The sequence below is a fragment of the Primulina eburnea genome, chromosome 10 (genome assembly GCF_022965805.1).
Source record: "Primulina eburnea isolate SZY01 chromosome 10, ASM2296580v1, whole genome shotgun sequence".
Classification (NCBI taxonomy): domain Eukaryota; kingdom Viridiplantae; phylum Streptophyta; class Magnoliopsida; order Lamiales; family Gesneriaceae; genus Primulina; species Primulina eburnea.
Window position 1 is genome coordinate 14,825,696 of NC_133110.1, and position 13,639 is coordinate 14,839,334.

A 13,639-nucleotide genomic window follows, 5' to 3' on the forward strand; every position below is an offset into this window, starting at 1 on the left:
ATTTAAATACTCATACAATAAAAATCATTTTAATTTTAAATACTAGAATTATACATGGCTTATACGCAGTCCAATTTACGGGTTCTACAATTATCTCTATCAGAAAATTATGATATGATATGACAGAGCTCTATGGAGCAAAGCTTTTACGTATGATTTTCAGATATGCACGTAGATATAATTACTCATGATACCATTTTCATCATACGCTTTATGATACCATATTTTTACGTTGCATGAGATTTTATTGTATATTTACTTGTTATTCACGATATATACATGTTGAGTCTTTAGACTCACTAGACTTGATTGTTGTAGGTACCGATGAGGTCGAGACGGAGGGCGTAGATCAGTGAGCTATCTTGGGCAGCAGTAGTATACCCGAGGACCTCATGTTTTAGTTTATGCATTTTTATTATGTTTAAACTCAGTTTAATATGTTGGATTATTTTTAAGTTGGTATTTGAAACAATATTCCTTCCGCTGTTATTTTAAAGTTGAAATTATTTACATGTTTATTTTGAAGCAAGTTATTTATTTATTTAGAAAAATTTTAATAATTCCGCAAAAAAAAAAATATGAATACGAAATACGGGCTTTCACAGGATCACCTTCATAACCGGACCGGTGATCGAATCGAAAAACACATGTTGAATTTATTGTGTGACTGAAAATTGTTATATTATATAAAATAATAATATAATATTATAAATAATGAAAAAGATATAGTTACCGATATAGTGATATTTCATGCTTTTAAGTTCCCAAAAATACTCTGCCATTAGAGCAGTCAGATCCATCAAATTTCACTGCGAAGAACTACAATAATGTGTGTAAAGTTTATAGCTTATATTTTCATTGTCGAAATTTGTAGTGACCCGTTCCAGGATCACCTACTAAGCAAGAACTTAAGCATGCACTTTACTTAATAACAGTAATCAGAGATAACAGCGGAAAAAGTCAACAACTATAATTATACAACCCAATCGAAGTCTAGAATAACTCAAAATAAAATACCCAATACAACCATATCGAAACAAAACAATACCGATAAACTAAACCAACCAGCTACTCAACGTCCTCCTCCTGCTCCTCCTGAGCTGTCCAACCTGAGGCCTGCCCCGTGGGAATGGGGTGTCCAAGATAAACAAAACCGAGGACGTGAGCGATAAGAACGCCCAGTACAAAAGTATGAGTATACAGACCTATATGAAATGCACATGCTATGATCATGATACCGGGGTAGTCAAGAAACAGGAGTCACAAAAGGATCTCAACAATGCTCAGTCTAGAGGCGCCAAGTGGATAGTGCCGCGCGGTCCAACCTCTGGGTCACTGCATCCACTACAAGACAGACGTGGACCTAAAATGTCCCGGACCACCGAAGCCCTCCCGACCCGTCGGCCACTGTGTACTCTCGGTGTCCATGCGTCCACAAGACAGGGCTGAGCGGTCCCAAGATATAGCTTATCTCGAAAGAGATACAGCTCAACAGTAAAGGCTATCTCGAAGGAGAATACGGCTCAACGTGAAATGCAATGTGCAGTAATAAACGTGACATAATAACATGCATCATATGACATATATCAATGCACCACATAATCATGCAACACATATAAGAATGTATACTCAACCAGGATATCTCGGATAGTACTTTCGTACCTCTATCACAGCAATCCTAATCCACTGGAACAACCAGACAACAGGTCTAATCCAAGCCTATTCATCAAGTGAAAACCATCACTAAACTTATCTACCAGACTTAACTAGATAATCCTGAGATAAATACTGATAAATTTCCAAACCTTCGTCCGTCGCTAGCCCGCTGATGCCGCTAGCTCCCAACTAGAGCACAGCTCTGCTACAAGACCAGCAGCTCCCTGCTAGTGCCCAAATCTCGGAACAAGACTAGAACCTGTCAGAAACGACTGAAATGCTATGGAACTCTCTGAATTGGCGAGTCAAAATGAGGAAATCCGACCACTATTTATAGGCCATGTTCGGATCGTCCGAACCCTCTTCGGAACGTCCGAACTCTTACGTGTCCATCGGCTCTTGACAGCTCATGATCGGATCCTCCGATCATACACTTCGGACCGTCCGAACATGCACGTGTCCAGCTGCTCTTGACACCTCATGATCGGATCCACCGAACCTACACTTCGGAACGTCCGAACTCCCACGTGTCGACCAACTCTTGACACCTAATGATCGGATCCACCGAACTCACTTCGGACCTTCCGAACTCTTCGGTGCTTCCGAACCATCTTCAGACCTTCCGATCATGACTCGGTCAAAATTACACATTAAACCTTCTTAATCACCAATAATCCGTTAATTACCCAATTCGGCATTCGGGCTACTACAAAATTCTTTTCCATAAAAATATAATAGAAAAAAGTGGGAAAATAGAGTGTTGTTTTGAATGTTTTTTATATATATATATTTAGAAAACTAACATTTAAAAATATGTTCTATTTAGATATATGTGTAATAAAAGAGTTACTTTGGAGAGAGTTCAAATAAGTTTTATGGTTTATGCATAAGTTTTTAGGTTTGCTACCTTTTGCTATGACAAGAGAGCAAGCTTGGGCCGCCACACATCGATTTGGTATTTAAAGAATTCTGTGGTGAACCCAAGTTGGTGATTTATTGTTAAATTTGATCGTGAATTATTTAGTTTTGGCCATATTGATAAGTTGTTTTTGATACTGGGTGAGAAAATTGAAGATAAGGCATTTCTAGATTTGATAAAAAGGTTGTTTCAATGTAAGATAGTCAACATTGAATTGGGTGTGGCTTGTCGTCCCTAGCTCCTCCGGTGCCTCCCCTTCGCGCGGTTCTTCTAGTTTTCGAGCGTATAAACGCAAAGACACGCTTGTATTTTCGTTTTCTCATCACTCACTCCATTAATATGCTTAAAATCATGTATTTGTTTATAAATTTATCGATCTACATGGTGTTTATGTTTTTGAGCAAAGTTTGATGTGAATCTTGATTTATTGTGCATGAAACTCACGCTTTTCTTGCTTAGTGCAAAGGGCTGCCGTGTTCTGCTGATAAGGGTCATTGTGAAGAGGTTTATTGCTGTCATGGGTTAAGGAAAATAGCGCTGGAGTCGAAGGTTGCGTGAGTTGTGGGAATATCCGATCGAGTTTGTTTCATTTTGGTCGTTGCGGCTTGATCGGGGTGGTGGGAAGAGTTCCAGCTGTAGGAGAGCATAAACAAAGCACGGTGCAGCCCAAGAGGGGGTTGAGGCGTGGCCAAGAAGGGCTCAACAGCAGCTGGTCGTATCCTAGGGGTGGTCTAAGCGTTGGCGTCGAGTGAGGGCTAGTGTCCGAGGGGTGCTTCCTTGTGTGTCTTGGAGTGTGCGAGGGTTGTGGGCTTTCATGGGGCTGTAGGTTCGTTTCAAGTGAGTCAAGTAGGTCCTAGGGAGGCCTAGGCGAGGTCGAATCATGGCTGGTCCTCGATGGTTTGGTCTAGGAAGGTTAGAACGTGAATTCGGTGCACTCGGGTTACGGTTGGTAACTTGCTGGATTTTTCCAGCAGCCGTTTAGGGATTTGTTCGAAATTTTTAAGGTCTAATTTTAATGGTTTTAGGGTATTTTAGATGTTTATAAGGTGTGGTAAAAGTTGGGGAAAAATTTGGTCGAGTTTCGAGTCGATTCGGTTTAAAACCGGGACCCCGATCTAAGTTTTTAAAACGAATCGGTTCAGTTGTATTTTTGGCTCAAAATTACATCTAGGAATATTTTTAAATATGTTTTGGAAAATTTTAAGGAGTTTGGTAAGCTTCGGGTCAATTTTAGAGGTCCAGGGTTGAAACGGAAGTTTTTGGGTTTCCAGGGGTAAAATGGTCATTTTACACCCGAGGTGAGATTTTGGTCGTGGCAGCGCCCTGAGCACAAATCATGATATTTTTAAATGTTCATGCATCACGTTTATGATTTTTACGCTATTATAATAATTATGGTGCATGCTTGGTTTAAAGGAATTAAGAGAGAGAAAAAGTAAGAAAGTGAAGAGCACTTCGTCTCCGTCGCGCCGCGTCGTTATTTCGTTTGTTTTCTGTCAAAACAAACCAAGGAATGTTTATATCTTCTTTCACTCTTCAATCAAGTCATATAGGTATTTTTAAATATCGCAAATACATGATTTTAATGCAAGAAGATCAAAATTTTTCATATTTAATGACGTTATTTAATTATATCACGTGCAAAATATTCATTTTGAGATTTATGCGATATTGCTTGGGGTCACTTTACTATCATGGGATTATTATTTCACTCGGTCACCAGTTACCGGTCAGTTCAGTTCTCGGTCGTCAGTTACCAGTCCGCTCGTCAGTTACCGGTTAGTTTCACTCGGTCTCCAGTTACCGGTCAGTTTCCCCCGATCGTCAGTTACCGGCCCGGTCGCCAGTTACCGGTCAGTTCAGTTCAAGAACCACTTGTAAAGGTCCTAAAACTCCTTGTTTGAAAATTTGCGGAAAATTAAAATTTTCCTTTTTAAAAGAGCTTAAATAGCCTCATTCATAAAATCGACTGATGAATCAAGTTCAATGTTTAAAATAATAGCAGCGGAAGAAAAATCAAGTTTTTTTTTTGCCAACAATAACAATTTGAAAATTATCCAATGACTGATAAAAATTGTTTGTGAAATAAAATAACAACTGTTGCACTGAGGTCCTCGGGTGCCACTACTGCCGACCCAAGCTGGCTCACTGGTCCCCGCCCTCGGCCCTGGCCTCATCAGTACCTACAATAATCAAGTCTAGTGAGCCTAAAGACTCAGCATGCATATATCGCAAGTAACGAGTAAAATCTGAAGTAAAAATATGCATGGGGTAAATATCATGTCATGAGGCATACTGAAAATAATCTGTAATCATGCTGAAAATAAACTGATCTGAGCAATTATAATACGTGCATGACTTAATTGATAATCACAGTAAAAATATTTGTTCCTTGGAGCCTGTACTGAAATAACTGGTAAAATTTTCTGTTGAGATTATGTTTTACGCCTGTGGCCACTGCACTAAGCTGAAACTGGTCGGTAACTGGCTACCAGGGAGGCTGAAACTGAAACTCATCTGACCGGTCACTGGCGACCGGATGGTACCAAACTGAACTGAGCGGTCACTGGCGGCCGTATAAAATATCACTCCCACATAGTGAAGGAACCACAAGCCATATCGCATAAATCTCAAAAATATCATTTTCTGTTTTTATGCACGTAATATAATTTAACTGGCATAATGAAAAACCCTGTAATTTTACCAACTAGATTGGATTGGATCGTTCCCAGGCTCGCTGCAACCTAAATATGCCATGAAAATATGCAATGGATTTTCTTGGGCAAATTTATGCAATTAAATTGTGAAAATGCGACAATTACGTCTAACGACCTCGTATTTTGATCATGACTTTAAACCAACCCGAACCAACACTGAACCAACGTGACGTCATGATTAAAATACACTTAAAATTATTAATTTATTCTCCTAAAATTATGAGGGTCGAAACCCAGGTGAAATGGAGGCCAAAACAAGAAACGCTCTTTCGAGAGTCAATTTGGCACATCGCACCGTAAATTCTCGTACGACCTCAAAAATGATCCGAATCACAAACGGTCAAAAACACGACCTTCCTAACTCAATGGGGCACTGTCCAGTCCAAGGCCATAGGCTAAAAGCCAACCAATAACTCGAACGAGCCTTCGCACCGTCACAGCAACTTGCTGTAAATTCCAGCAGCTGCGCAACTACAAGACTTGCGTTGGTTTCGAGACTATCGGCCATTAGGGGCGTAAACCATCGACCAGAGACTCTTACCAACGTCCCAAGGAATGATTTGAACCATGGCTAAGGGCCCTAGGCCAGCCAAGATTCGCACATTCCAGCAACCAACCGACAATTCCTACCCGAGAACAAAAATCTGCACGTCGGGCTCTTGTTCTTGTTTTGCTGTCATGGATCGTTCCGGTGGTCATTCGATTGACCATGGCATGATCTAGACATCTAGGGGTATGGTATGAACCGTGGCTAAGGGCCATAGGCCAAACCAGATCCACACCATGCCACCAAAACGAACTACACATGTGCTGTCACAAAGAAACCAAAGGGCCGAGAGGGGGGGCTGTTCTTGCTTGTTATTTTAAAACCGATACACCATGGACCAAGCCACCAAAAGGGCGTCTTAGTCACGTCTTAGACATGATAGGGGAGTGATCTAACCCTGGCTATAGGCCCTTAGGGCAGCCAAGGTCGGATCCCTTCCCATGACAGCATATCAGATTTTCGAGACACAAAAAGGGGCAGTGGGGAGTGCTGCTGTCATTTCGAGTTTCTAGCATGCTTGGGGCTGGTTTGAATGGACCAACATGGTCCTAATGCATCCTACTATATGTATATAAGTCGCCCTGGGAGCCTGGAGTCGAGCCAATCACCTGGACACACACAAACAAGCAAAACCGTGAAGAGCACAAGGAAGGAAAAATCTGTGCAGAAAATTTCAGCACCTTGCTGTCCAAAAATCTCGGTTTTCATGCTGTAAAATCGTGACTTTGATGTAACAGAAATTACTACTATGGCTTGATTGAGGTTTGAAAGAATCTAGACATGCCTTGGTTTCGTTTTAATGAAAAACGAATGAAGAGACGACGACGGAGTGGCTTCTCTTGATCCTTCTAGTTCTCGATTTTCTCCCTAGCTAAGGCTCACGATTTTTCCACTGATTTTACCTCTGATATTGCTCTCAGATTTTGTGAGTGAGGAGGAGGAATATTGGTTAGGGGAGTGAGGGAAATGGTTGCAAATTTAATGGGAAAAATAAGACTAGGTCTCCACCTTTCAAAATTTGAATTTTTGGTTGATATCAAATATTTGTTGGGGTGTTTTGTTGGAGGCTATGACCGATTCCTCTCATGCTAGCTAGACTAGGATAATACTTATTAATTCATTAATTAAGGTTGCTCAATATTTAAAAGGTTTACATGCTAGCTAAATAAAGAATGGGTCAAAGATTAAGAGTTGGCAATTGAATTGCTTAATATCCTAAGGTGGCCGAAATTAAGTAATAAAAATGATGGGAAAATATTGTCTAGTTGCTAAATTTTAAACCTTTAAAGCCTCACTTATTCTTTAAATAATTTAGTGAACTAATTCCTTAATTAAGAAACTTAAATGAACTTATTTTCTACTCACCTCAAATAATTAAAATAAATCCTCAAACCTCCTTTTTAACTTAAATTAACTTATTTTCTAGCTAAATTAAATCCTGGAACTATTTTCTGAAATCTTAAATTTATCTCTAAACTCCAACTCCGGTCCGGCCTCACTGAAATAACTGAAATGCTAAAAATCAAACTACTGAACTGAAATAATAAAATAATTAACTTCAAGAAATGCATTTAAAATAATTATGCAATGAAGTCAATTTTAAAAAAAAAATCTAGAATTATGCATGGCTTATACGTAGACTGATTTACGAGTTCTACAATCCTTCCCCCCTTAAAAGAAATTTTGTCCTTGAAATTAGCACTCACCGAATAACTCGGGGTAACGCTCCCTCATCTCCGGCTCAGACTCCCACGTAGCTTCCTCCTCAGAATGGTTGAGCCATTTGACTTTGACTCGCTTAACAAGCTTGTTCCGAAGCTTCTTCTCCTGTCTGTCTAGGATTTGCACTGGTCTCTCTTCATAAGATAAGTTCGGAGTAAGCTGCAACGGCTCAAAATTTAGCACATGCGAAGGATTTGCCATATACTTCCTCAGCATCAAGACGTGAAAGACATTGTGTACTCCGGCCAGATTCGGCAGAAGAGCCACACGATACGCTAGCTTCCCTACTCTGTCAAGGATCTCAAACGGTCCAATGAATCTCGGACTGAGCTTCCCTTTCTTCCCAAATCTCATGACACCCTTCATAGGTGCCACTTTCACGAAGACATGATCGCCCACTGCGAACTCTAAGTCTCTCCTCCGCTGATCGGCATAACTCTTCTGTCGGCTCTGGGCAGTCCTCATCCTATCACGGATCTTGGCTACTACCTCTGCTGCCTGCTGAACAATCTCTGGACCCAACTCTGCTCTCTCTCCTACTTCATCCCAATGAACAGGAGATCGACACTTGCGTCCATACAGCGCTTCATACGGAGCCATACCAATAGAAGACTGGAAGCTGTTGTTATAAGTGAACTCAACCAATGGTAAGTTCGTCTCCCAACTCCCTGAGAAATCGATGACGCAAGCGCGAAGAAGATCCTCCCAAATCTGAATAACTCGCTCCGACTGTCCATCTGTCTGCGGATGGAAAGCTGTGCTAAACAGCAACTTCGTACCCAAAGTCGAATGCAAACTCTTCCAAAATGAGGAAGTGAATCTGGGATCTCTGTCGGATACGATCGAAACTGGAATACCATGAAGTCGGACTATCTCCCGGTTATACAACTCTGCATACTGAACCATGGTGAAAGTCGTCTTAATAGGCAAGAAGTGCGCTGATTTGGTAAGAAGATCTACAATCACCCAAATGGCATTCGACCCTTTGGCTGACCTCGGCAATCCGGTCACAAAGTCCATAGTAATGTTCTCCCACTTCCACTCGGGAATAGGAAGAGGCTTGAGCAAACCTGCTGGTCTCTGATGCTCGGCCTTCACCAACTGGCAAGTCAGGCACTCGGATACAAAACGCCTGATGTCCTTCTTCATTCCTGGCCACCAATACAATAGCTGCAGATCCTTGTACATCTTCGTACTCCCAGGGTGAATGGAGTACGGGGACGTATGGGCCTCTGATAAGATGTCTGCTCGGATAGTATCACTGCTAGGAACCCATATCCTGTCTCGGTATCTCACAATACCATCGCTGACTGTATATAAGACACTGCCCTTGGCTTCATCTCTCTTCTTCCACTGTGCCAACTGCTCATCTGCGGACTGCCCACTGCGAATACGGTACAAAAGGGAAGACTGAATTGTCAAGGTAGATAAACGAGGAACTCTACCTCGAGGATAAGTCTCAAGATCGAACCTCTGCATCTCAATCTGAAGAGGTTTCTGCATCGTCAAATGAGCCATCACTGCGACTTTTCTGCTCAAAGCATCCGCAACTACATTAGCTTTACTCGGGTGGTAGCTAATGTCACAATCGTAGTCTTTCACAAGCTCCAACCAACGCCTCTGACGCATGTTCAGCTCCTTCTGCGTAAAGAAATACTTGAGGCTCTTGTGGTCGGTAAAGATCTGGCATTTCTCTCCATACAGATAGTGCCTCCAAATCTTCAAAGCAAAAACTACTGCGGCCAACTCTAGATCATGGGTGGGGTAGTTCTTCTCGTGGATTTTCAGCTGTCGAGAAGCATATGTTATCACTCTCCCATGCTGCATCAATACTGCGCCAAGACCGAGCTTCGAAGCATTGGTATAAAGGACAAACTCACCGGGTCCTGAAGGTGTGGCCAAAACTGGTGCTGAAATAAGAGCTTGCTTCAAAGTGTCGAAGCTCTTCTGGCACTCATCGCTCCACACAAACTTCACATTCTTCTTTGTCAGTGCTGTGAGTGGAACGGCAATGGAGGAGAATCCCTGAATGAACTTCCTGTAATATCCTGCTAGCACAAGAAAACTGTGGATCTCGGATGCATTCTGAGGCACAACCCAATCTCTGACTGCTGCAACTTTCGCGGGGTCTACCTCAATACCACTGCTGGAAACAATGTGGCCCAAGAACTCCACCTTCTCTAACCAGAATTCGCACTTACTGAACTTTGCGAATAATTTGTGCTTCTTCAAGGTCTGCAACACTGTGGTCAGATGTCTGCTGTGCTCCTCCCGACTCTTGGAGTAGACGAGGATGTCGTCTATGAACACTATCACAAAGTGGTCGAGGTATGGCTGAAATACGCGATTCATGAGATCCATGAAGATCGCTGGCGCATTCGACAGACCGAACGGCGTCACAAGGAACTCATAGTGACCATAACGAGTCCTGAAAGCAGTCTTCGAGACATCAGCATCTCTTACTCTCAACTGATGATAACCAGAAAGCAGATCAATCTTGGAGAAAATCGAAGCTCCCTGCAACTGGTCAAACAGATCTTCAATCGTCGGCAATTGGTATTTATTCTTAGCTGTAACCCTGTTCAACTCCCGATAGTCAATGCAAAGCCTCATCGAGCCATCCTTCTTCTTTACAAATAAGACCGGCGCGCCCCATGGTGAAAAGCTCGGGCGAATGAACTCCTTGTCCAGAAGTTCCTGAATCTGCTTCTTAAGCTCTGCCATCTCTGTCGGTGCTAGTCGGTACGACGCTTTGGATATCGGAGCCGTACCTGGCATCAGCTCAATGGAAAACTCCACATCTCTCTCAGGTGGCATACCAGAGACGTCCTCGGGAAAAACGTATAAGAAATCTCTGACGATCGGAACATCTGAGGCGGACTGGATGGGTTCCTCGGGGACAGCCAAAAAGGTCGCTAGAAATGCTCGACACCCTCTATGCATGAGTTTTCTAGCCTGAACATATGGAATAATGCACGGTAACGAAAAGCACCTGTCCGGCTCAAATAAGAAATGATCCATTCCAGGCGGTCGGACAAAAACAAATTTCCGCTGGAAGTCTATCAATACTCTGTTCTTCAGTAGCCAGTCCATCCCTAGGATGATGTCAAATTCCGGCATCGGTAGCACAATCAGATCTGCATATACAAGCTTACCGTGCAGCTCAAGGTCTATATCTCGGATAACATTGGTGGCTGCCATCTCCTCGCCTGACGGCAACACTACTGAAAAGGCTATGTCTAGCCCAATGGTCTTGATCTTCAGAAAGTTTGCAAAGACCTCTGATATAAACGAGTGAGTGGCCCCTGAATCTATCAAGGCCTTGGTAGCTTTGCCGGCTATGAAAATTCTCCCTGAAAGTTCGGAATACTAAGCAGAACCCAACGATCACAAGAGCTAATCTTATAGACATGCAAAGGTCAAAGTTCTTCTAACTAAGTCCCGAAAATAATACTAAGTAGAGCATGCAATCCTATCGCGGTTCTATGTTCAAATCTTACTCCCGATAGTCAAAACACAGAATTTCAATGATAACTTAAAGCTTAAAGGTACCTGTCAACAACATGGTCTCAGGGTTTGTTTCTGCGGCATGGAGAGCAAAAACTCTGCCCTGAGTAGGCAGATTCCTCTGAGGGCACTGCAGCAACATGTGGTCTGTACTGCCACACTTAAAACACTTTCCTGAGCCAGCCATACATGCTCCAGGATGGCGACGTGAGCACCTCGGACAGACTGGGTGCTCCTGAGTCCTCGGGGCTGGGCGTCCCCGCTGCTGCTGCTGTTGGCCTCGGTTCCTGGGCGGTCCATGAAAAGGCCTCTTATTCTGCTGCTGATGCTGATGAGGAGGAGGGCGGTGTGGTACTTGGACGGGGCGCTTGCCCTGGCGATCCCTCTCGATATCCCGCAGATCCTGCTCTGCGGCTAGGGCCTTGGAGACGGCAATCTCATAAGTAGCAGGGTCAGATAACCTAACATCCCGGCGCAAGATCGGCCGTAAACCCACCATGAAGTGCATCAGCTTGGCTCTGGCATCATTCGCTATCAGGGGCACAAAGTGACAGCCCCTCTCGAACTTACGGATGAACTCCGTAACCGTCATATCTCCTTGCCTCAGACTCATAAACTCGGTGGTCAGCCTGGTGCGAACCTCCTCAGCAAAATACTTGGAGTAGAAAACCTCCGTAAAGCGGGTCCAAGAAAGTGTAGCCAAAGTCAAGGCTACCGAAGCTCCTTCCCACCATAAGCGGGCGTCTCCAGTGAACAGATAGGTGGCGCATCGGACTCGGTCTGCGTCTCCCAGCTCCATAAACTCGAAGATGACCTCGAGAGATTTGATCCATCCCTCGGCAATCATGGGGTCAGAAGTCCCAGAAAACTCTTTCGGACGCATTTTCATAAACCTCTCATAAACAGCCTCGGGCTCTGTCGGCCTGGCTGCGGCATTGTTCCCCGCAAACTGTGCGAAGAACTGCGTCATCCTAGCTAGCATCTGGGCATTCATGTCCGGCGGAGGTGGACGTGGAGGAGGAGGAGGAGGTGGAGGTGCCTGCCTCTCCTGACTCTGATCAAACTCGTTCTCATGACGGTACGCACGGCCCTCCTACTTGGCGTCTAGGAGGCATACTGTTCCAAACATAACCCATACGTAACTAACATGCATATTTCCATAATTTATTATAACTGAACACTGAAATACTGAAAATCTGGAAGCATGTTGACAAAATAAATTCATGCTTTAAATAAACTGCTGAACAAAATGCTGAACTGTAAAACTTACAGACCGAAGACGTGGCTTCGTGAGCTTCTCGCGGTCAGTAGTAGTGTAACCCTATACAGAACCACCGCTCTAATACCAACTGTAAAGGCCCTAAAACTCCTTGTTTGAAAATTTGCGGAAAATTAAAATTTTCCTTTTTAAAAGAGCTTAAATGGCCTCATTCATAAAATCGACTGATGAATCAAGTTCAACGTTTAAAATAATAGCAGCGGAAGAAAAATCAAGTTTTTTTTTTTGCCAACAATAACAATTTGAAAATTATCCAATGACTGATAAAAATTGTTTGTGAAATAAAATAACAACTGTTGCACTGAGGTCCTCGGGTGCCACTACTGCCGACCCAAGCTGGCTCACTGGTCCCCGCCCTCGGCCCTGGCCTCATCAGTACCTACAACAATCAAGTCTAGTGAGCCTAAAGACTCAGCATGCATATATCGCAAGTAACGAGTAAAATCTGAAGTAAAAATATGCATGGGGTAAAATATCATGTCATGAGGCATACTGAAAATAATCTGTAATCATGCTGAAAATAAACTGATCTGAGCAATTATAATACGTGCATGACTGAATTGATAATCACAGTAAAAATATTTGCTCCTTGGAGCCTGTACTGAAATAACTGGTAAAATTTTCTGTTGAGATTATGTTTTACGCCTGTGGCCACTGCACTAAGCTGAAACTGGTCGGTAACTGGCTACCGGGGAGGCTGAAACTGAAACTGATCTGACCGGTCACTGGCGACCGGATGGTACCAAACTGAACTGAGCGGTCACTGGCGACCGTATAAAATATCACTCCCACAGAGTGAAGAAACCACAAGCCATATCGCATAAATCTCAAAAATATCATTTTCTGTTTTTATGCACGTAATATAATTTAACTGGCATAATGAAAAACCCTGTAATTTTATCAACTAGATTGGATTGGATCGTTCCCAGGCTCGCTGCAACCTAAATATGCCATGAAAATATGCAATGGATTTTCTTGGGCAAATTTATGCAATTAAATTGTGAAAATGCGACAATTACGTCTAACGACCTCGTATTTTGATCATGACTTTAAACCAACCCGAACCAACACTGAACCAACGTGACTTCATGATTAAAATACACTTAAAATTATGAATTTATGCTCCTAAAATTATGAGGGTCGAAACCCAGGTGAAATGGAGGCCAAAACAAGAAACGCTCTTTCGAGAGTCAATTTGGCACATCGCACCGTAAATTCTCGTACGACCTCAAAAATGATCCGAATCACAAACGGTCAAAAACACGACCTTCCTAACTCAATGGGGCACTGTC

General features: G+C 42.9%; 1 long non-coding RNA gene across 1 annotated transcript; it reads right to left on the minus strand.

Annotated features, from left to right (window-relative positions):
• Positions 1-1,057: 1,057 nt before the first annotated feature.
• Positions 1,058-2,035, minus strand: LOC140803384 (uncharacterized). The gene is made up of 3 exons (XR_012111860.1): positions 1,806-2,035; positions 1,663-1,719; positions 1,058-1,116 (listed from the first exon to the last, which is right to left on the minus strand). It is a non-coding gene; the product is annotated as an uncharacterized lncRNA (long non-coding RNA).
• Between the last annotated feature and the right edge of the window lie 11,604 nt (positions 2,036-13,639).